Genomic DNA, 23,852 nt, shown 5'->3' on the forward strand with positions numbered 1-23,852 from the left:
CAAAAACTGCGCAATCCTTTCCTGTTGACCCTTCTCACAGCCCGACCTGTTCCTCCAGAAAATTGCGCAATTTTGGCCTTCTAGCCCCTGCTGCATACTTGTTCTGGAAACTGAGTAGATCCTGCCTATCTTGCCTTCCTGCAGCCTGGACTGTCCCTCCCAAAATTTGTGCAATTTTGCCTCCCAACCGAGCCAAACCTTGCAGACAGTCATTGTCAACTCAGATTTCCCATCTCCATCACTTAGTGACTCTTGCACAATTTTCACCAGTAGTGCCTGGAGCCATCATCCTGCTTCACAACCTTGTTGTCTCTCTCGGTCACCTACATCTGAAATGATCATGCGTTATGGTAGACTAGGAGGTTTTGGATTTGATGTCATCTCATCATGAGTGACTGCAGGTACAGGTACATCGACAAACAGGGCAAGATGGCGAATGATATGAACGAAGGGAGCACATGCAGAAGGATAAGTTCACCAGCGGATGAACGAACAATGCATGCGAAATAGATGAACACGACGAACATGCACCTTCGTGAACATATGAGCTTGTCAAGCCTTCTAACATGCAAGCAAGGAACAACATGCTTGAGCTTCATCAAGCAAACCAAGGACCATCGAAGACTTCGCACACTTCGCCATGGGGAGGTGAAGCTGTGATACACCATGAAGACACCCATCACCCAGCAACACTGAAGCTCGACATGCACTTCAACAATATCACAAATGTACCAGCACTATCATGTCGAGTCATGTCATGAGTCATGCCACCCACATCTCTACTTTGGGCTATGTTGTCATTCAATGTGACGTAACGTGGAAGTCCAAGAGACCCACTTGTTGAACAAAGAGTCATGTTAGTCAAAAAGTCATGGAAGTCAAATGGTCATGAGGGTAGTCAAACAACCATAAGGGTCAGTTTCACCTTCGGCTATAAATACCCCCTCATTTGTACATGCAAAGGAATTTTCACCTCAGCTCCTCCCACATAGCCAAGAGAGTCTGTAATATTTTCTTTGAGGAGTAAGTAGTGGCTCCAACGCACCACACTCATGGTTAGTGATGTATGGTGTAACGATGTGTCTTGGAACTTACGCTTAATTCAGAAGCCTGCTACATGCCAACACGTTTTCACACATGTATTGTATCTGTTGTTAGACTGATCTTTAACACTTGTAATGCATGTTGCTTTAACCTATGTTCTACATTTGAACTATTTCACTTGTTGTAATGCATAATATATTAATGGAATGTGATGTATATGTTGTTAATGTTGTCTTGCCTGTGTAGACTACTCTCTTGGACATCATACAGACCTTTCACATGAAGTTTTTTGTAACAACCATTGCACTCTTTCGAACTAATCCGTTGACTGTTGTATGTGTTATCTTACCTTGTATATTGTGACTGCTGCATCCATGTGGAATTCTCTCCGGAAGCTGTGCATGTCCTATTGTGTTGTGTGTTCCTAGCCGAGTTGGGACTGCATCCCATCCAACTTGGGACTCACTTTCACCCTCTCCCTTTACAATGAAAGAACCATTGACATGAGTACACTTACACTCACCAGGCACGCGAAACTCACTTCCCGAAGACAAATCATACCACTCCCTTGTGCTGACAAGAAAGAGTTGAGGCAAATCCTTAAGACAATGGCAACCGGGCCATCATACGAGATGGGACTCCCACACCAAACGGTGTGAGGTCTAGTTGGGACTTCATACCGAGGTGATCCCTTGAATGTTGGCGGGTCCAGCACCGTCAACAAAAGCATACATATTCTTGCTTTTATGCATTGTTCCTCCTCTAGCACATTGTTATATATGTTGAATATGTGCTTCTTAATTTTCACCTACACTCAACATAATTTCCACATGCATTCCACAAATTTAGCACTATCAATATTTTATTGCAATAGACTTGATGTCTATTCCCATTAACATGAACATTGTTTACTTATATTCTTCAATATATAGAATTGTACATTGTTTCTCACATTGCTAGTATAAAACAATGTAAACTTTGAAACGGGAACTGATACTGTTACCCGTTTCATAGAGATAGCAAAAAAGTTACCTGATTTTGAAAAGGGGTGATGTAGAACACACATGTTTTTTTTAGAGCATAGTTTTTGGCACTTTAATTTTTTTTATGTACATTACGTTTTAGAATGGTAGTGATTTTCATGCTGATTTGAAAAAGTGGGTATTCTGCATCAGACCCTTCTTTTTTTTTCATAGTAACGGTTATGGGTTGATTATATTCATCTTGGCCTGAATGCCGATAGGAATGTTACATTGGGAAGCTCATTGCCTTGTTGCTGCTTTCTGCAGAGACTAAGAGTACAATTGAAGCTTGCAGAATTCCTAATTGCTAAAGAGTCCATGAATTCCATATCAGTAATTTTCCCCCACTTGAAGATGCAGACAAATTTGTTTAATAACCAGCAATAAAACATGGCAGTGATCAGATTATGGGATGGGTTCCCAAGTTTCTTTTCCGTCCTTCAACTTAGTTCCGACAGGGAGGAGGACAACTTTATTGGCTTCGCTGTCCGCCTCTTTGTTATGGATTCTCAGCACATGATAATATCTCAAGTTCTGAAAGTGGCTTTCCAAGCCTTTAATTCTGGTTATCATTCTTGCTAACTTGAGATCCAAGACTGGGGAATTGGAAACCATGGAATTGATGATGATCTGGGAGTCTCCTATAATGTTGGCATCTTTTATGTTTAATTCTTTGAGGCTCTGGAGACCTTGAAGGAGGGCTAAAGCCTCCGCTTGGATGCTGGAGGCATAGCCGAGGCCCCAGGCAAAGGAATGGACTTTTTCTCCTGATGGATTTAGAACGATTCCTCCTGCTCCCGCTTTGCCCGGGTTACTCTTTGCTGCCCCATCAAAAAAGAGGGAATGTCTCTCTTGCATTTTGATCCAGCTTTGCATATCATTTTCAGACTTCCTTATCTGCCAGTGTTTAATAGTTGGGGTGTTTTTGTCTGCTGGCCAGACTTGGAGGCCGAGAGTCAATGCCCAAGCAATGTCCTGCTGACTCAGATTAGAGTCATCTTTAGTATCCACCAAGCATTCCTTAATTTGACATTTAATTTTATTTTCTAGAATCCTATGATTGTGCTTTGTATCCCTGAAAGTTCTTCTGTTGCGCTCAAGCCAAATCTGCCAACTTGTGATCTTGGGGAGAATTGCCCACGCTGTTCTGATAACCTGGTTTTTAGGGGCTGGACCTGGATAATTGAGTGCCCAGGTAGAGAAGAGGCCTGCCGTGGTGCCGGGGAGCTGGAGACTTGGATGTGGACTGAGGGAGGACCAGACTTGCTTGGAGAATGAACACTCGAGGAACAAATGAACCGCTGTCTCAGCGCTTTCTCTGCACAGCTGGCAGATGGAGGGTCCGTAAATTCCTTTTTTCTGGAGAATATCGAATGTGAGGATTTTGGTGTGGCAGAGCTGCCATGCGAAGAAATCAATCTTCGGCAGAGAGGGAATACACCAAACGCCACGCCATGGAGCTGGATCAGGTGGAGCGTAAGGGATCTCGTTTAGTTTATTATACCCCCGGTCAACTGTATATCCTTTGACACTCGTGCCCCATCCCTTCTGGTCTCTTGTTCTCCTGTTGATGGGCGCCATTCCATGAAGACAGTCCAGGAGCGTGTCCCAGTCTTTTGCCAGCTGCGCCGGTCCGTCAAATTGTATCCAGCCTGCCCAGGAACCATTGTGCCACTTAGAAATGTCCCACACCGTGCGCAGTGAGTTACTGTCCATCCAGCTACGCAACGAGTTCAGGGTGACTCTGGATTCAATCGGCTCTTTATTCATAATACGATCACTCCAGATCTTAACCTTTTTACCGCTACCTGGAATCCAGAATGAGTGATCAGTTATTAGATGAGCAGCTTTAGCGTGGAGCTTCAGGAAGGTCGAATTGGGCATTTGGATGACGTTTTCTAAACACCTGGTGCGGGGGCCCCTGAAGTATTTCTTCCAGATTGCAATTTGAGCCCATCCCGGGTTGGGTGCAGTGATTTTCCAAAGGATCTTTGCTGCCATTGCCACATTCTGTTGGCAGAGTTTTTTGAATTTTAAACCCCCCTCCCACAGCGGCTTGGTTATGATTTCCCAGCTAATAAGAGGAATTTTTTTTCCATTATTTTTTCCTCCCTGCCAGAAGAATCTCCTGATGAATTCTTCCATTTTTTTGATGATGGTTACCGGAGCAAGGAGGGCAGTGAACTGGAATAGTGGGAGACTGTGTAACACTGATTTGATTAAAACTGATTTCCCAGCAGTGTTTAACCAAGTGTAGCCCCAGGCTTGGATTTTTGATTTGAATTTTTCCAACTGTGGAAGCCAGTCTTTGCATGATAGTTTTTTGTTGTGCACAGGTAGTCCCAAGTATTTGAACGATGCCCAGGAAGAAGAGGCTGCAAAGCCCAAGCATCTTGAGATATCAGACAACGCCCTTGGTGTAATGTTCCAACTGTATATATGACATTTGCTCTTATTTACAGCACAGCCTGTAGCCTTGCTGAGGTCATCTAAAACCCCTTTGAATTTTGATGCAGAGGAGAGCGTGGCAGGGCCCAGAAGTAGTGTGTCATCCGCGAACAGTGCATGGTTTATGTTTTTTGCCCCTCTTGCGATGCACAATCCGTTAATATCTTGATCTTGCATTCTTTTGTTTAGCAGGAAACTGAGGACGGAAGCTTGGATGACAAAAAGCAGAGGGGATAGAGGACACCCCTGCCTTAGTCCTCTCGAAGCTTTGAAGAAATCCGTGGCTCTTCCATTCACTAATGGGGCGATCCATGGCTCCGAGATGCATGCCCGGATCCATTTAATGAACTTTTCTCCAAACCCAAATTTATTCATAACATTTAACAAAAAACTATGATTTACTCTATCAAATGCATTGGCTAAGTCGAGTTTGATTGCCATACCTTTCTCTTTACGGAGAAGACTTGAATGAATTGCCTCTTGGATGAGAAGGTAATTATCCACGATCTGCCTTCCTTGGATGAAGCCTCCTTGATTCTCAGGGATTATTTTGGGAAGAATGGGCTTCAATCGATTTGCTATTATTCTGGTAATTAATTTGTATCCAATGTTACATAGAGAGATCGGGCGAAATCTGCTGAAGGTGTTGGCGCCTTTTTCCTTGGGAATAAGGGCTAAGAAAGCAGAATTTGTGCTGCCTCCTATCTTCTGGATATTCTGAGATTTTTGCACCATTCTGAGCAAGTCCTTTTCTATAATCGGCCAGCAGACTTGGAGAAATCTAGCTGTGAAGCCATCCGGCCCCGGGGCCTTATCCGGATCCATATCAAAAAGGGCTTTTTCCACTTCCTCTTTGGTGATTTTGGCCTCAAGAGATTCCTTTGTTTGTTGATTTATTATAGAGGGTACAACATCTAGCAGATCTGAGTTTTGATTCGGATCCTTGTCCTCACTATACAAGCTTTGGAAGTGTAAAAACGCTGTTTTCTTTATATATTCAAAATCTTTATGAATGACATTATCTGCTTTGATCTCAGAAATAGAGTTATAGCATTTCCTTACCAGGGTTTGTTTGTGAAAAAAGGCAGTATTCCTATCCCCAGCTTTGAGCCAGAGATTGCGGGATTTCAGCCTCCAGAATTCTTCTTCAGCTAGGCAGGCCTTGTGATAGCTTTGCTGCAAATGAGATTCCTGATCAATCACCTCCTTAGTAATAGTGCCCTTCTCCATGCTCTTTTGGTGGGAATCCAACAAGATTTTCAAGGATTTTCTGTCTGTGGTCGGATTAGACAGAGTTTTTGCCCATCTTTTGAGATCCCCTTTTAATCTTCTGAGCTTTTCTTCCCATATATAGAAAGGCGAGCCTTTGACCGCCTGGTTCCAACTGTCCTTGACAATTTGCATGAAGGCTGGCTCCTTAATCCAAAGCGGGCTGAAGCGGAAAGGGATAGGGCCCAGATCCAGATGGGCTAGAAGCTCAAGTTTAATGGGCTTATGGTCCGAAATGCTATTAGGAAGGATGAGCATTCGTGGTTCTAGGCCTAGCAGCAAAAAGGAACTTTGAATAAAGAATCTATCTAGCCTGGCAGCTATATGGCCTGGGCCTAATCTTTTATTTGACCAAGAGTACTTACTAGAAGAGGGTTTGATATCCAGCATGTCCCAATCCTGCAAGATGTCCTCCGCCCATTCCCTTGCTGGATCTCGTACTATGCTGCCTCCCCTTTTTTCGGAAGAATGGAGAGTGAGATTGAGATCTCCGGCTATTATGATATTCTCCATGTTTACCAAATCAGCTTGTTGTCTTATGGAATCCCAATTTTTTTTTTTCCCCCAGCGATTATTGGAGAGTAAACATTAAAAAGACAAAAAATTTCCTTGGTGACTAAATTCTGCATTTTCAGCAGTAACCAGTGGGTATTTCTGACCTCAAATAGGACTGCAAATTTACTCATATTCCATACAGTGCCAATTCCTCCCGAGGCTCCCCGGGCAGAGATTGCTCTTGCTTCACTTTTATACCAGATTTTCTTACTTGATTGGATGAAGACAATGTCTTCCAGCTTTGTCTCCTGGACCAGAAGAATGTCTGGGGTTTCTGTTCTGATTAAATTTCCGATTGCTTCTTCCTTAGTTTTGCTCCCCATACCTCTGCAGTTCCAGGAGATAATCTTCATTATTTGTGTTTCTAATGGGCTCCCTTGGAGCCTTGAATCTGAATTTTCAACATCTTTGACTTTGATGCCAATAGTTTTTCCAATGTTGGTTGGCTGCCCTGTAGTTTTTCTCTGTAGGTCTCCTGCTCCCTTTTTTCTTTGTCCGTTTTCCGTCCTCTGGTAGATCTTCTTACTGAGGTTTGAGACTCACCTATTTCCCCTTCCTCTTCTGATTCTTCAGTTTCAGGTTCTTCTTCCTCCCCTACTAGATTCTTGCCGTTGAGATCTTTGATGGAGGGAGAGGGGTTACCTTTTTCTGGAGGAGCTGATTTATGGACTTCAGTCTCCTGGACCATTTCTGTTTCTTTTTGGATCTCGATCTCCTGGGTGCCCTCTGTTTGCGAACTCAGAGGGTCGAATTTGTTTTCTGACGCAGTCTTGGTTGGAATCTGGTGGGCAGTATTCTGATGGTTCCCTTTGCCAGAAGGGCCTCCCGGTTTCTGATTCTTAGGGTGAGCTTTGGATCTCTTGACTTGGTTCCATCCGTCCTCCTTCCCTTGCGCTGTCTCATTGATGGAAGGGCAATCTCTGGCGAAATGCCCATAGACATGGCATTTCCGACATTTGAAGGGCAGCTGTTCATAATCCAATTTCTGAAGGTGCATCCAACTTCCGACCTTTAAGGTAATGGCCTCCGGTAATCCTTCCTCCAGATCCACCTCTACGCAAATCCTGGCGCAGTCATATTGATCTTTGTTGTTAGCTCGGTCTATGAATTTCCCCAGGGCGTTTCCAATATGTCTCAATGAGTCCCAGTTCCAACAGTGAACCGGGAGATTTGGGAGCCTGACCCATACCGGGACTGCTTTGGGCACGTCGACTGTCGGATCAAAGTCCGGGGTCCAATTGTTTAGGTACAATCCCTGAGGACCCATGAAATAGGGGCCGTTTTGGAAGATCAGCTCCTTGTCTTCTTTTGATGTGAATTCGAACAGGAAAAATCCCCTTCCCAGAAAGTATGAGGTGACATTTTCTTTGATAAGCGGCGCCCAGTTTCTGTTAACCCAGCTCTCGGTGGATTTTGGAGATGGCCATAAACCCGTAAACTGGCCGATGAGAGCCCGCTCAGCTAACGACAATGCGACTTGGATTGGGGTTTCAGGAGGAAGAGAGATCACCGGGATTTCATCTAATTTTTTTACAAACTTCGCTGCATCTGAAGTCCTCTTCTTTGGGAGGCCAGCCAGGAGCTGGGAGAAGGCCTCAGCTGGCGATCTCGGCGGGGGAGGCGGGGACTGAGGGGAGCCCAACCCCTCCATTGAAAATCCCAGGAGCTGGGGGGTCAGAACCCGGCAACATCCATTAACCGCTGCATGCAGAGGCTCAGGTATCAGGATGGGAGTCCGATCGGCTGCGCAGGGCGATCCACGAGGCCAACCACTGCATGCAACGCAGGGAGGCCAAGAACGAGACTGTACAGGCGCGCAGGGACCTCCTCGAGCTCAGTCGCCGATCCGATCTTGAGGCAGTCAGAGTGAGCAGTCCGATTGGCTGCACAAGGCTCTCCAAGATGAACGCGCAGGGGCCAACCACTGCATGCAACGCAGGGAGGCCGAGGACGAGATCCAGGGCTGCACAGGGCGCGCGCAGGGACCTCCTCGAGCTCAGTCCAAAAAGCCGCATCAGACCCTTTTTTTAAAAGACCTGTTTTTTGTCTTTAATTTTCTAATGTATGAAATGTAAATAATTATTTTGTAAGTTTGATAATTTTTGAAGCAGTCGTTTTCTTCATATTTTCTTGTTTTTTATTTATTTGTTATTATTTTTTTTTTGTAGTGAGGTTTTTATTGTTTTGCGTTTTTAAATTAGAAGGTCGATATTTTGAATTTTCGATATTCTACATATTTATACATCCTTAATTAATTTTTCAATCCACATTTGTTTCTAAAAAATAATATTTTTTAACAATGGACATAAAAATAACCATTTTTAACATAAATATAACTAAAAAACTACACGTTTTGATAATTTTTTGCTAGAATTGACATGTCAAAATCACAATTTTTATACGAAAATTTTAACTAAAAATGGTTAAATAATAGTTTTTTTTTTTTGAATTTCATGTCAAAAAAATAATAATAATCACTTTTTTTTTTCAAAAAATAATGATTAACTTAAAAATTAATGCGAAAATCACATCTTAGAAATATTGAACGCATAACAACCTTAATTGAGTGTTTATTCTTCTCATAAAATGTCAAAGTCAAAACATTGCAAAGCTTTATTTCCAAGCATAAATTAAATTTAATCAACAATGTCACGTAATCTAAACTCTTCGTCCTCTAGGGTTTCATCATTGTCTTTTTCCACAATATTTTCTGCTTCTTTTTGCTCATTTTCCTCTTCTAATGGATCTTTGATGTTTGCGAATCTCCCAATGTATGTCTTTCCAAACATTCCATGTAATGGTGGTTGGGGTTCCTTTGCCTTTTTTGCCACACGTGATTCACTAAAGTCCCCTTTCTTCAACCCAATTTCTTGCATTGCATCTGGAAGAAATTGAAATGCATTAATTCTTTGCTGAATGAAAGGCTAAAATGTTTAGAAATTTTCTTGAATAACTATTTCAAATACCATTTAAGAAAAGATGGTAATGCAAGCACATACTCAATGCCCATGTCACCTCCTCAACGCCCATGTCACTTTTATAAAATAGAATGTATTTATCATTCTATTCAACATTCATTTTTATCAAAGTTCAATATTTTCACAAACATGAAATCACTTTAAAACATTTTATATCAATTTTATACCAATTTTCAAAATTAATAAAACAAACTCAACTAATTTAATAGTGGTGAATTATAATATATAAAAAGAACTCACTACATATAATCCACTACCAATGTTAATTAAGTGAAGAAAAAAGCACTATAATTCATCCAAACACAATTAATTTTATATTTATTAAAAAAAACCAAAATTATATATGTTCAAGTCTACATGTTAAATTCATTTATATGATTAAGACTTGCTTACACACTTGTTTCCCTTGTAATCAATTCATCTCAACAGAATTATCAGCGAAAACAAATCTTATCTATGCAAAGAGATAAAAGATAAGCTTCTTCGATTTTTTTTTTTTTATTTCCACCAAGTGATTTGTCTATTTATCAATTTAATAATGATGTGTGGAATTAAACCATATCAATTTATTGGAAATTATTGAAATTTTTGTTTATTAACACCAATCTAGTCAAAACGATCCCAAATCTCCCAAAAACGATTGTTTTAACCTTATGCATTCAAACAAAATGAGCCTAACAGACCCTAAACAAAATGAATTAAGTGAGTTGTTGACTCAGCCTAACAAACCCTAACTGACATAGCCTGATCACATTCCAACTTCAAGTCATTAACTAAAATAGTCGAAAGACCCTCACCCTATATCTCAAGTCTTGAAGCACTTGGTTTCCTTCATTTACCAAAAATTGCTTGCATACGTTTGGACTTGATTTGGTTTATAACAATTTTCTTAGCCAAAGAGAGCACAGAATCCATTTGTGATTATTTACAGATTTGCAAATGGAAAATGCAAACTATTTTATGCAATCAACGAAGAATTGCAAATTGCAAATTACAGATTTGCAAATTAAAAATATAAACTATTTTATCTCATCAGAACAGAATTGCTCAAATTAAAGTCATCTATTATGATCAATTTATCAATAAGTTGTTTCATCCATTATGTTTAATCTATCAAGAAGTTTCAAAATTTTAAACTCAAGTCATACATCATGTTCAATCTATCAAAAGTTGTTTACTTCAAAATTTATAATTTATGTATCAATTTTCCCTATGTTTATTTTTATATAACATAACATATAAGAATATTTTACAAAGCTCCCAAAATCCAGGTCTGACTACTTTGATTATTAATCAAATGTAAAACCAAAATATATTGTTTTATTTAAAACTCGATCTCGTAGCAGATGTTTCCATTAGAATCGACCTTAATTTGCAGATGTTTCCATTAGAATCGACCTTAATTTCTTGAATACACTCATCGAATTCTGACGGCTCCAACTTCTCCTCGACGCTGGTAAGAATATGACGGAGTTCCTTGCAGGTAGAAATCTTGCCGGTGCCCTCTTTATCGAGGGCTTTAAAGGCATCCCTGAGTTGAACATGGAAGCTCCCTCCCTTCAAGTTCTGTTTCATCACGTGCACGAAGTGAGGGAAGTCGATGGTGCCACTTATCTCTTCATGTTTAATGATCTCTTTAAGCTCCGCCTGAGTGGGATTCTCCCCCAGGGATTGCATCACAGTTCCCAGTTAGGCCGCCGTAATGTACTCGTCATGGTCGGTGTCGAATAGGCTGAACGCCTCCCGCATTGGAACGATCTGCTCTTCACTCCAGATCAAAACTGAAATTTTATTGAAAAACTATTTTGTTTGTTCCTTCCAAAATTAACTAACATCAAAATTCCCTTTGAAATTTGCTTAATATCGTATTGGATTCCCAGTAAGCATTGTTTGGGGCGATTCGTAGCAGATGGGGCGATTCTGAGAATCGCCCCATCTTCTATGAATCGCCCCAAACAATGCTTAATGGGCATCCAATACGATATTAAGCCGATAAATCCTAGCCTTGCGAAAGATCTGCGGTGATGGCACTACTGGGAATTGAACTGGAGTCGCCTTGGGTGTTATTGCAATAAGGGGCGATGTCAGTGCTGGTGCCGGAGAGGCTAAGCCCATCAATACCGTGACGAAAATGAATATGACTCTAACCCTAATGACTTCACAACACACCCTATTACCAACTATCTTATATCTGACATTTAGTCAGTAATTTGATCTTATATCTATCATTTAGTCATTAATTTGATTATTTTCTTATTATTCAGTTATATAATTATATCATATTATGTTTGATCCTAAATCAAATATTTATCAGAGTGAGGAAAATCGGTCTGTAAAAGATATATTACTTAGTTTTTTAAATTGATGACAGGATTATCCATTAATTCAATGTAAAAGATATATTACTTATTTTTTTATATTGACTTCCGCTTAATATTCATTCGCAGTTTTCGTAAAGAAAAACTTGGCGGAAGTACCTACAACAAGTGGTGAATTGTGAGGAGAATATGTACAAGATCTGCGGGAGTCTTATCTTGCTGAATGGACACATCGTAAGATGTATCACACCTCATCTCTTTTCTCATTGAATGTCATTGTCAGTATTAATATGAAAACAACATGCAAACAATTATATCCACAAACAATCAAACTGCCGGCCACATACTGCCATGTCATTTCCCGAATATTATTACTGTGATACCATTTCTGCCTCAACTTTATGCTTAAAAATTCCATGGCATTTCCCCAATATTATAGATATGATACCATTTCTGCCTCAATTTTAAAGGCACACACTACAAAATATCCACCTCAGTCACCCTTTCCCACAGCAGGCCCATGATTGTTACGTATTAGCTTTGGTCATTCAATTTCATACGATTTGATTTCAAATTCATAACGTGCCAAATGACACCAGCAGTAACGTGCACTTGTTAACTGGTTCAATTTCCACATTGTAATGAGCTTTCAAATTGATCACTAAATTCTTAAGTCTAAAATTCCAAACCAAGAGAATAATAATGAATCTTGAGAAAAATATTATCTCCTACTGGAAACAACAATCACATTTCCACTGCAGAAGACAACAGTCTTGCTAAAAAACTGACAAATGAACCAAGTAAATAGAAGACCAACTGCAACTTCTTTAATCTGCTCGTGACTGGCCAGCTCGAGAAGAAAGTATAATACCAACTATAAGGCCATAGAGTGCAAGTGCTTCTGCAAAGATCAATATGAGGATCATACCAACAAAGAGCTTTGGCTGCTGTGCATTTGCTCTGACACCGGCATCACCAACAATACCAATAGCCATTCCCGCAACAAGACCCGAGAGCCCACAAGCCAGTCCCGATGACAGATGCGCGTAATCATCAAATAGATAATAGGACTTTGCCTTGGGGTTAATTCCTGTGCTGATAATCACAGCAATAATCAAACCATAAATACCCAACACTCCAGCCATGACGACTGGAACAATCAATTTCATCACAAGCTCCGGCCTCATCACACCCATGGAGGCCACGCCCATGCCACTCTTCGCAGTTCCATATGCAGCTCCCATGCAGGAGAACACGAGCGCTGCGGCGGCCCCAAGGAAGCCGAAGAATGGAGCAGTCTCATCGCCGCTGAATACGTCCACCATTTTAACTGAGATTTGGGACGAGATTCAAGCTAGAACTTCGAAGGTTTTTTAGAGTTTCAGAGCCTCCAAAGAGATCGAACCTCGAAGCTGGAACCTGCAAGTGCCTAGCCCAATCCAGATGCAATCTCAGAGCATTAAAAAAAGTCATTCAATTCCATGTCAAACTTGTAAATGGAATTAGGTATTAGGAAATGGATTCTGAACCGCACATTGAATTAATGGATAATCCTGTTGTCAATTTAAAAAACTAAGGTGGTGGTGGCGGGGCGATTCTCAGAATCGCCCCAACACCCAACGATTCTCATAATCGCCCCATCTACTACGAAGCGCCCCAAACAATGCTTACTAGGCATCCAATATGATATTAAGCGGAGAAATCCTAGCCCTGCGAAAGATCTGCGGTGATGGCACTGCTGGGAATTGAACTGGGGTCACCTTGAGTGTTATTGCAACAGGGGGCGATGTCAGCGTTGGTGCCGAAGAGGCTAAGCACATCAATACCGTGACGAAAATGAATATGACTCTAACCTGTGTTGCTGCACATTCTAATGCGTAAAGACATTTAACCTGTGTTGCTGCGCATATAATTTCGTACTGACGACAGTGTTGATGGATCTATGGTCCACAACAACATTGGTGGCCTCGAAATTATTTAATGCATTGTACCAACCAGAAGTACCCTCGATTGAGCTATGGTGCCGGTGAAAGTTAGAAGTGGTTCTTGAATTAGGATTCAGATTCTAACTCTATTTTTGAATTCCAAATGAAATGTGATTGAAACTGTAATTCAAAACCAAATACATTATGTGATAGTTTGGTTGAGAGATTGGATATTTTTCACTGTAGAGATGGGTTGAATAAATGGGCAATCAAGATTACTATAGTTGTTTACCAGACCATTGTTCTTATCTTTCTTTCTATTTTCTCTAAATTAATCATTTATTTGACCATTGTACTTTTTAATTATTTCTTAGATCGAAGCATACCAAACCATTTCTCATATATGAAATGGGTGTGGACTACACAACACTTCAAAGGGTACTTAAATAGCCTTCTAGCCTGTGCCATGTTGCAATTTTCTTTGGAGAAGAAAGCGTCTCCATGACCTGTGTCATTTCTGGCAAACTATTGTCGACAAGTTAAATCCTCTTAACTGCTATCAGGATTATAACTATGGTTTTTGGTTTCTAACTTCAATAAAAAATGAAAATAAGACAACTTACATTTATGATTCTCTGGCAGATGGAGAGCTTTGAAAGAAGGGAGGGAGAGGAGCTGATCATTCTACTTGTGTCCCTTGGAATTCTGTACGTGCATACTCACAGGTACCTATTTATATAAAATCATTTTGTGTCTTTTTTCCACTGCAGAAGACAACTGTCTTGCTAAAAAACTGACAAATGAACCAAGTAAACAGAATACCAACTGCAACTTCTTTAATATGCTCGTGACTGGCCAGCTCGAGAAGAAAGTATAATACCAACTATAAGGCCATAGAGTGCAAGTGAATCTGTAAAGATCAATATGAGGATCATACCAACAAAGAGCTTTGGCTGCTGTGCATTTGCTCTGACACCGGCATCACCAACAATACCAATAGCCATTCCCGCAGCAAGACCCGAGAGCCCGCAAGCCAGTCTCGATGACAGATGCGCGTAACCCTCAAATAGATAATAGGACTTTGCCTTGGGGTTAATTCCTGTGCTGATAATCACAGCAATAATCAAACCATAAATACCCAACACTCCAGCCATGACGACTGGAACAATCGATTTCATCACAAGCTCCGGCCTCATCACACCCATGGAGGCCACGCCCACACCACTCTTCGCAGTTCCATATGCAGCTTCCATGTAGGAGAACACGAGCGCTGCGGCGGCCCCAAGGAAGCTGAAGAATGGAGCAATCTCATCGCTGCTGAATACGTCCACCATTTTAACTGAGATCTGGGACGAGATTCAAGCTAGAACTTCGAAGGTTTTTTAGAGTTTCAGAGCCTCTAAAGAGATCGAACCTCGAAGCTGGAACTTGCAAGTGCCTAGCCCAATCCAGATGCAATCTCAGAGCATTAAAAAAAGTCATTCAATTCCATGTCAAACTTGTAAATGGAATTAGGTATTAGGAAATGGATTCTGAACTGCACATTGAATTAATGGATAATCCTGTTGTTAATTTAAAAAACTAAGGTGGTGGGGCGATTCTGAGAATCACCCCGCCACCGCCCCGCCACCACCACTGGTGGCGGGCGATTCTCAAAATCGCCCCACCACCTGGCGATTCTCAAAATTTCCCCAAACAATGCTTACTGGGCATCCAATACGATATTAAGCGGAGAAATCCTAGCCCTGCAAAAGATATGCGGTGATGGCACTGCTGGGAATTGAACTGGGGTCGCCTTGGGTGTTATTGCAACAGGGGGAGATGTTAGTGCTGGTGCCGGAGAGGCTAAGAACATCAATACCGTGACGAAAATGAATATGACTAACTTGTGTTGCTGCACATTCTAATGTGTAAACATTCTAACCTGTGTTGCTGCGCATATAATTTCGTACTGACGAAAGTGTTGATGGATCTATGGTCCACAACAACATTGGTTGCCTCGAAATTATTTAATGCATTGTACCAACCAGAAGTACCCTCGATTGAGCTATGGTGCCGATGAAAGTTAGAAGTGGTTCTTGAATTAGGATTCAGATTCTAACTCTATTTTTGAATCCAAATGAAATGTGATTGAAACTGTAATTCAAAACCAAATACATTATGTGATAGTTTGGTTGAGAGATTGGATATTTTTTTATTTTGAGGAAAAACCTGTGAACAGTTTTGAAACCAACGTTTCGGACTAGCTTAGTGAGTCCATCATCAGGGCAATGAGATTTGTTTTTGAGAAGAGAGAGCGTGAAAAATACAGAGCTTATTAATAGTTATTTGAAAAATATCGCTGTTGTCTTCATTTGTAGTCGGCTTATAAATGGTAAATTAATTAATACTTATTTAATTTATTTATTTAGATAGGTATTTATTATATATTATTATTATTTATTTAGTTATAATTTTATTATATTATTGTTTATTTATATATATATATATATATTTTATTATTTAAATTTCAAATAAAATAAATCTATTATTTATTTATTATTATTATTTATTTATTATTATAATTATTATTATTATCTTCCGTTTTTTTTATTTAATTAATTTATTTTTTATTTATTTATTTTTTTAATTAATTAATTAATTAATTATTTTATTTGAAATATATATTATTTGTTTAAGATGCTAACTAACTGTTAATTGTTTTACAGGAATGTATGATTTTAAAGATTAATTTTGAAGATTTATGTTAACTAATTTGCAATGTGATTAAATTATTATTTAAAGGATTAGATAGGGAGTTAGCTATGATAGGTTATGTTTATCAATTTTAATTAATTAAATAATTTTGTTTTTTCTCCTTAATATTGATGTTTACTTATTTAATTATTTTCATTTCATATATTAATTTATTTATTTTTAATGAATGTGTGTAAATTTATGATTATTTGAAATTTATATTATATGTTTAAGATCAAATTTATGCTAGTTAATTTATTATGTGATTAACTTATTATTTAAAGGATTAGTAAATCTATGTTTATTAGAAATTTAAATTATTAGTTTAAGATCCTAACTGTATGTTAATTGTGTTACATGCATGTATATAATTTTAAAGATTAGTTTTGAAATTTTATGTTAACTAATTTATTATGTGATTAGATTATTATTTAAAGGATTAGATAGGTAGTTAGCTATGATAGGTTATATTTATCAATTTTAATTAATTAAATAATTTTGTGTTATTTTCTTAAAATTGATATTTATTATTTATATTTTTTGTTCTATTTATTTAATTATTTATTTATAATGTGTAAATCTATGTTTATTGCTTTTTTATTTTATTTAATAGGGGTTTCCAGGTGTCACTTAACTTTAGTCCGTCGTCTCTATTCATATTATTGGAGGATTTTTCGATTTCAATTGCTTCTTTTACCCTTCTTTTTAAATAATGGTCTTCCTTATGAATTAATTTTGCTTGTTCCATGCAAATATAATGTGAGGAGGAACAAGCATGCTCAGCTAGCCCAGATTTTTCTGACCTATTTCTTGAAATGTCATTAATATGCTCTTTTAGCCTAATGCCAAAGGATCTCCCTGTTTCACCTATATATACTTTGCCACAAGAGCAAGGAACTGAGTATACTCCTTTGTGATTTTTTGGGTCAATTAGGTCCTTGGCAGAATCTAGCATGTTTTTGATGGTGTTAGGGGGTGTGAAGGCAACCATAATGTTATGCTTGGTGAGAATTCTAGCGATTTTGTCAGTGGTTCCTTTAATATAGGGTAAGGAGATTCTAGGGTTTTCCAGAGTTTTCCTTTTTTGGGTATTGGTTGTGGATTCTTTAAATATCTTTTGGATAATGTTTTTCTGATAGCCATTGTTTTTCTGATAGATTGAATATTTTTCACTGTAGAGATGGGTTGAATAAATGGGCAATCAAGATTACTATAGTTGTTTACCAGACCATTGTTCTTATCTTTCTTTCTATTTTCTCTAAATTAATCATTTATCTGACCATTGTAATTTTTAATTATTTCTTAGATCGAAGCATACCAAACCATTTCTCATATATGAAATGGGTGTGGACTACACAACACTTCAAAGGGTACTTAAATAGCCTTCTGGCCTGTGCCATGTTGCAATTTTCTTTGCAGAAGAAAGCGTCTCCATGACCTGTGTCATTTCTGGTGAACTGTTGTCGACAAGTTAAATCCTCTTAACTGCTATCAGGATTATAACTCTGGTTTTTGGTTTCTAACTTCAATCAAAAATGAAAATATGAGAACTTACATTTATGATTCTCTGGCAGATGGAGAGCTTTGAAAGAAGGGAGGGAGAGGAGCTGATCATTCTACTTGTGTCCCTTGGAATTCTGTACGTGCATACTCACAGGTACCTATTTATATAAAACCATTTTGTGTCTTTTTTTTCCTTGTAATTGTCCCAAGCCTGACTGGCCTAATAGATATATATTCTATACTTTACTATTTCTACTTGATTGTCTTTTAATTGCCGCACGACCCACTATCTATAAAAAACAATGAGTATCCTTAACTATTTTGGTTCCCTCAATACTATTTGAATTCCAGGTTTAGTCGTTAATGATTTTTGTTGGCCTTTTTACTTGAAATTCATATATTGCAATTTCTCCGATGGGACCTACAGTTTATTCATGTTAAATTTAAATTGGGCATTGCTTTCACTTTCCGTGATTGTAAATTGCAAAACCCTCTCTATCATTGTTCACTTCAGTTGGCCCTTTGTGTGAACGCATCCCTTGAGAAGTATAACTCAATTGACTTAATTTTCTCTTTAAGAATTCTATTTTCGCTACCACACTAATTTTTAGTTCACCGACCCTCTGGGTCTCTCAGTGGAGCCAGACTTGTTGTTACATCTTCTATGGATGATCCATAGATTTTTCATTAGTTTTCAAAGATTTTCCATAGATGGTCCATAGATGGGTTTTCTCTCTTACTCGATGTTCCCTTATTGTTTTATTTTTACTTGTTTGGGTGTAATTTTTTACTATTCTTTTCCAATGTTATTCTTTTTGGGTCGGTATTAGAGTGTAAGTAATAAACTCACATGAAAGAGGATAAGTCTTTTTTCTTTTCATTTTTGATCAGTCAATTGTGCATTCAAGTATGTCTGACAACTAGGACCTTCGACAAAGCATTTTAAGTTATTTTTTTAGAGATTTCCAAGGAATTTGTTTAGATTAGGTTTAGGTTATGCTTAGATTATTAAATTATTGCAGTTTCTCCATTCAAAGTTGTAGTTTAATATGCATGTACTTTTAAAATTTCCAATGTCTTTTTATTTTAGTTCCAGCACTAGTATAGGAAGTAAGTGGAGTTTCAATCTAATTGTAAGAGGAAAGTAAGTGTAGTCTCAATCTAATTGCAAGGTAGTTTTGTTTTATTTTGATGAGTTAAATTGCATTGTAGTTTTATTTTATTTTGATCAATTAAATTGCATTGTAGTTTTGTTTTATTCATGTAGGTTTCCCATTTATTTACTGTAGTTTCTGGTGAGTATAGTTTGGAGTATCTTTTCCTCACTCTGATAAATATTTGATTTAGGATCAAACATAATATGATATAACTATATAACTGAATAATAAGAAAATAATCAAATTAATGACTAAATGATAGATATAAGATCAAATTAATGATTAACTGTCAGATATAAGATAGTTGATAATAGGGTGTGTTGTGAAGTCACTAGGGTTATTATTGACTCCTTAAATATGACTCAAGGATTTCTAAAAGTATTCTTCCAATATTAATCAGTTTCTATGTCTACAATGTAATCACCATAATGAAATAATAAGCATTTACTACCAACTAGATGTTCATAGTCCCATAAAAGGTTTCTATATCCCTCGTCACTTCCCCCATTGGGGTGCTTTTCATTTATTTTATTTCTCCCTTTTCTTTTATTTAGATATGAGGATGGGTAACATCTAATTGATAATAGTGGGGGAAGCAACGCACTAAATAACCATATTAATAGGGGCGTCTCCTTATATTGGGTGTAAATTCTTGACCTAATTGACTTTTTAGAATTGTTGCCAAGGGAGATGTTTTTACGCTGTTGTCAAGATATTTGTAGTGAATTTGATAAATGTAATCCTTTCTCAGTGGTAATTGATGTTAATGGAGGTCCAAACTTAGTTTGCTCATTTTGGTTGTGTTTCCCATTGTGGTATTAGCGTCCATGTGCTCCTCATGAGTCACCTGCAACAAAATAAGACAAACAAAAAATACCATGTAACTATATTTAAAACGCCAACAAAGTTATTATTGTGGTTCATAAGATGACAGTGACAATGACCTTCCTTTAAAGGTTTGGAAAGAAATTAAAATATATTATTATTATGGCCTTAGATACTCTAATCAAAGTAAATCGAGTGGTTGTAGGTAGCTCATCGTATTCTCCCTACATGTGGGGTATGATTTCACTGATGATGCATTATTAGGATTGTGATTGACACTAGAGTTATCTTCTGGGAACTTGCTTGTTTTTTCCAATTATTTCATTCTTGAGAGAAAATCCTCTGGCATCTAGGTTTGGGATTTATTGATAGCAAATGAGTTTATCCTACCTTCATTTCTTGGGAACACATTTATGAGGGAGTAATAAGGTTCTTGAGGTGTAACTGAGTTGCTTTAGAACAAATGAAACTTGCTTCTGGGATTCCTTGTGAACTTTTTGTGAACATATTTTATGGAGAGGGTGATCAGTTTAGTGAGGGTCATTAGAGGAGATTCACTGTAATCTAACTCCAGTTCCTCTTTTTAGCGATATCCTGGCCTCCTATGAATTTGTCATGCTCAAAATTAAAATAAGGATAATCAGGAAAATGTGCTTGATGTGATATGGTAAATTTTTCCATCTATGGTTAGGTGTAATAACCATGGCATGTAATGGTTGAAAACATGTTGAATTTATACTTAGGAAAGAAAAATGATATTCTACCAAAAACATTAATGTGTTTTTTTCCTCATAAACTAATTTGTTTGGCACATAAAAATTTGGTTTTACTAGTATTTTTTAAAAAGTTTGAAAATTGACCCTCAAAAAAATCATTGTTCCGTGTCATCACTTTTTCGTTTTGAAGCTATATTTTGCACAAAAATTTCATATAAATTTCGTAGTCACTGCCATTTTTAAAACATGTTCAAAATTGACCCCTAAAAAATAAAATCATCGTTCCAGTATGCACACTTTTCGTTTTTAGCACTGTTTTTGATGTTTTTTCGGGATTTTTTGGCCAGAGTTCCCGTTTTGAGTTTATAGTTACCGTTTCAAAGTTTACATTGTTATAAAGATAACAATTATCAAGGGTTGTTTGTAGCATATCGTATCAATTGTGCATATACTATTTTAACCATTTTTATAGCTGCTATGTTATGATTAAAATAACCTTCTAATGGACTTATCTATGTCTACCCTTGATTGTTTTTCCTATCTATTCATAGTCTCCGACGCTGGTAGTTAAAATATTTCACCATTTACCAATTTTCCTGATTGACTTAGCATAATGTACTTAGCAATGTGCTACACCTTCTTCCCTTTATTTCAATCTTTTGCGTGTTTTTATTTATTTGTTTTTATTGTTGTTACAACAATACAATTTCCAATTCCGACCTTTTTGAGATCGTTTCCTTCTTAACACTGTTACTAATTCTGAGTTTCTTAGCTTTTGTTAGAAGCTAATGCAACTTATAATTATTATTTTGATACTCTTATGTCAACTACACAAATGTCTTGTCTATTTGGATGTAGAAGATCCTACTCATGGTTCTTATATCTTGTTAATTTTGTCCAAAGATGGCTTAATCTAGTCCATTCTTATAGTGATGCCACTTGCTTTCTTGTGTAGACTCTTTCATTGGTTACCCTCTACACTCTTATTGTTATGGGTACGCGGACATTGGAACTTAATCTACAAGGAATCTTTCTAACTTCCTCAACACAATTCCATTCAAAACATCCTTGGCAATTTAATTCTCAATCATAAAGGTGTAATATTTAGACTACTTATGCTATTTGGCATTTGGTTTCTTGATAACAGTACTTTAGTTGTATCAAGAGAAATATTAACTATGCTCAAGAAATATTACTTTTTCCGTACTTGTTGTATGTTATTGGTAGGTTACTAGTTCTGAATCCTTCTTTTACTCTCTTTTCTATCTATCTTTATATATATTCCAATGACTTGTATCTTATGGGTGCACTGCATGCTCCTTCCTTTCTAACGACAAAGATTTTCTTAGTCAATTTGTTCATAAATGTACTTAGTTAACTTCTAATTCAAGTTCTTACTTTATTTCCTTGTGAGAAGCTATAGTGGGTTTTATGTGTTACTCTTAATCATGCATATTGACTGTATAAGATTATTATTTTCCTTGTCATTTATTACCCCACCTTAGGTTCTCAGTATTGATACTATTATTTTGATCTTCCTCTTCCCTTAATTTATGATGGTTCATGTATCTGGTAACGTTATTATGCATTCAAGGCATATTCCAACCTTCATTCCTCTTGCAGACATATATCTAGCACACTTTTCTCTTTATAGTGCAGATTTTTCCATAGCACATGTCATTGATTTGAGTGACTCTCTCCACTCTTTAGCCTTATGTGCTTTACACCCTTGTTTCAAACTGATCATCTCAACACTACTCGAGACTGTAGGTGTTATATACTTAGCGTGGCGCTTACGCTTTTGGTCAATTTAAATAAAAAAATCCAGTAATTTATTATATATATAGAACAATGTCACATAATTCCCTTAGCCTTAATACCATGAAAATGACATCTCCATCTTTGCTCAAACTCAATCCTTATTCATATACAAAATATATCGTGTTATTAGATTAAACACAACCATAGCCGGGTCAGAAAGAGTAATGATATCACCCTTTGGGGTTTGATATACAAACACAAGAAGTTGTATGTGCAACATTCCCCATCACATTTATAATTAGACACATGTTTGATTCTGTTTTCCCCTAAGTCCAATATGTATCTCTCTTTTTTATTGTAATTAATTCATATACTTTCAAACTTATCTCTACAAATATCCTAAAATATTTCATTTATAGGCCTTCCTCCAATTATGGAGATAAAACCCAGTCGATTTCCCATAATATCTCTTGAATCATAGTTAACTTTTCCTCCTAATATTGACATGCAACAATTCAATTGATAGTGAAGAGGTCAATACTCTGTACAAAACCGGACGGGTATCCTAAAATGGACTTTGATGAAAATGATTTCAACCTTAGTCCCTTGATATATTTCCTCAACCACAGGATTTTGGGTATGAATTTTCATTTTTATTTACTTCTATAGTACTTCGGTCCATGATACCATTAATATCATTATAGCTACCCAATTTCAGATATATATTTTTCTCCTTTAACTGACCTATTTTAGTTTTTTGAACCCTGCTTCGAAGGTTATTAAGGAAGATCAAATTGATCCTTCACTGTGAGCACTCCTTCATATATGTGTCTATTATTAATTTAAGGAACTAAGTTGATTTCTATCTTCAACATTCCCCACGAAAATGTTATAGGTGGTCTTTATCTTAACCCACCAAAATTCTTTGTATTACATTGTCTAAACTGTATGTTTCAACTTTGTTGCAAAAGGAATGACCATAACAAAAATTCAACTTTTTGGTAGAACTTTACTATGTTCCCCCTCCATGTCCCAATTCCTGGAAAATCTGCATATACCTTGTCCTATCAGATTTGATTTACAATCCAATGGTTGGTTTAGAGCAACCAGTTTTATAATAGTTTCGTCTTCATTGTTGTTTTTGAACCATAATTATAAGGTATTTAATCTCGTGTGCAGGAGTTTCCACTATTATTTCCCAACTCCTATTCACATTCCAAGTTCCTAAGATCACCTTTAGTAAGAATACTTTTTATTTCTGTGCTAATTATGGTTACTTCAACAAAAGTGAAAATTGAGATGACTCAAAGAAATTAAAAATAACTCACATAAGAGATCCATACATAAGAATTTGTGCACACACTTGAAGTTGCTGCAGATTAGTGAAAAAAAAGGATTGTTGAATCAAGACTAGCACTGATATTCCTATGCTATTGAAATATGATAAAGTCTTTGCTGAAAACTTACTTAATAATGGGCGTTATGTGCTAGTATCAGGATGACATGCACATGATGGCAAGGTGGTACTAAGTGAATGATTTTCTGAGCTTGTTCATGTAACACCCTCCTCCCACATCTACCCAAGCAACTGGCCA

The 23,852-nt window shown here is 37.5% G+C and overlaps 3 pseudogenes; all 3 read right to left on the reverse strand.

Annotated features, from left to right (window-relative positions):
* Positions 1–10,636: 10,636 nt before the first annotated feature.
* On the reverse strand, positions 10,637–10,993 carry LOC149181053 (putative calcium-binding protein CML13 pseudogene; annotated as a pseudogene).
* Positions 10,994–12,196: 1,203 nt separating this feature from the next.
* Positions 12,197–13,090, reverse strand: LOC149181054 (V-type proton ATPase 16 kDa proteolipid subunit pseudogene; annotated as a pseudogene).
* A 1,263-nt stretch (positions 13,091–14,353) lies between these two features.
* LOC149181055 (V-type proton ATPase subunit c2 pseudogene) lies at positions 14,354–14,909 on the reverse strand (annotated as a pseudogene).
* Positions 14,910–23,852: the final 8,943 nt, after the last annotated feature.

This window comes from Pinus tabuliformis, chromosome 3_2 (genome assembly GCF_031772625.1).
Source record: "Pinus tabuliformis cultivar Carrire ecotype Pingquan chromosome 3_2, CPIR1, whole genome shotgun sequence".
Lineage (NCBI taxonomy): Eukaryota > Viridiplantae > Streptophyta > Pinopsida > Pinales > Pinaceae > Pinus > Pinus tabuliformis.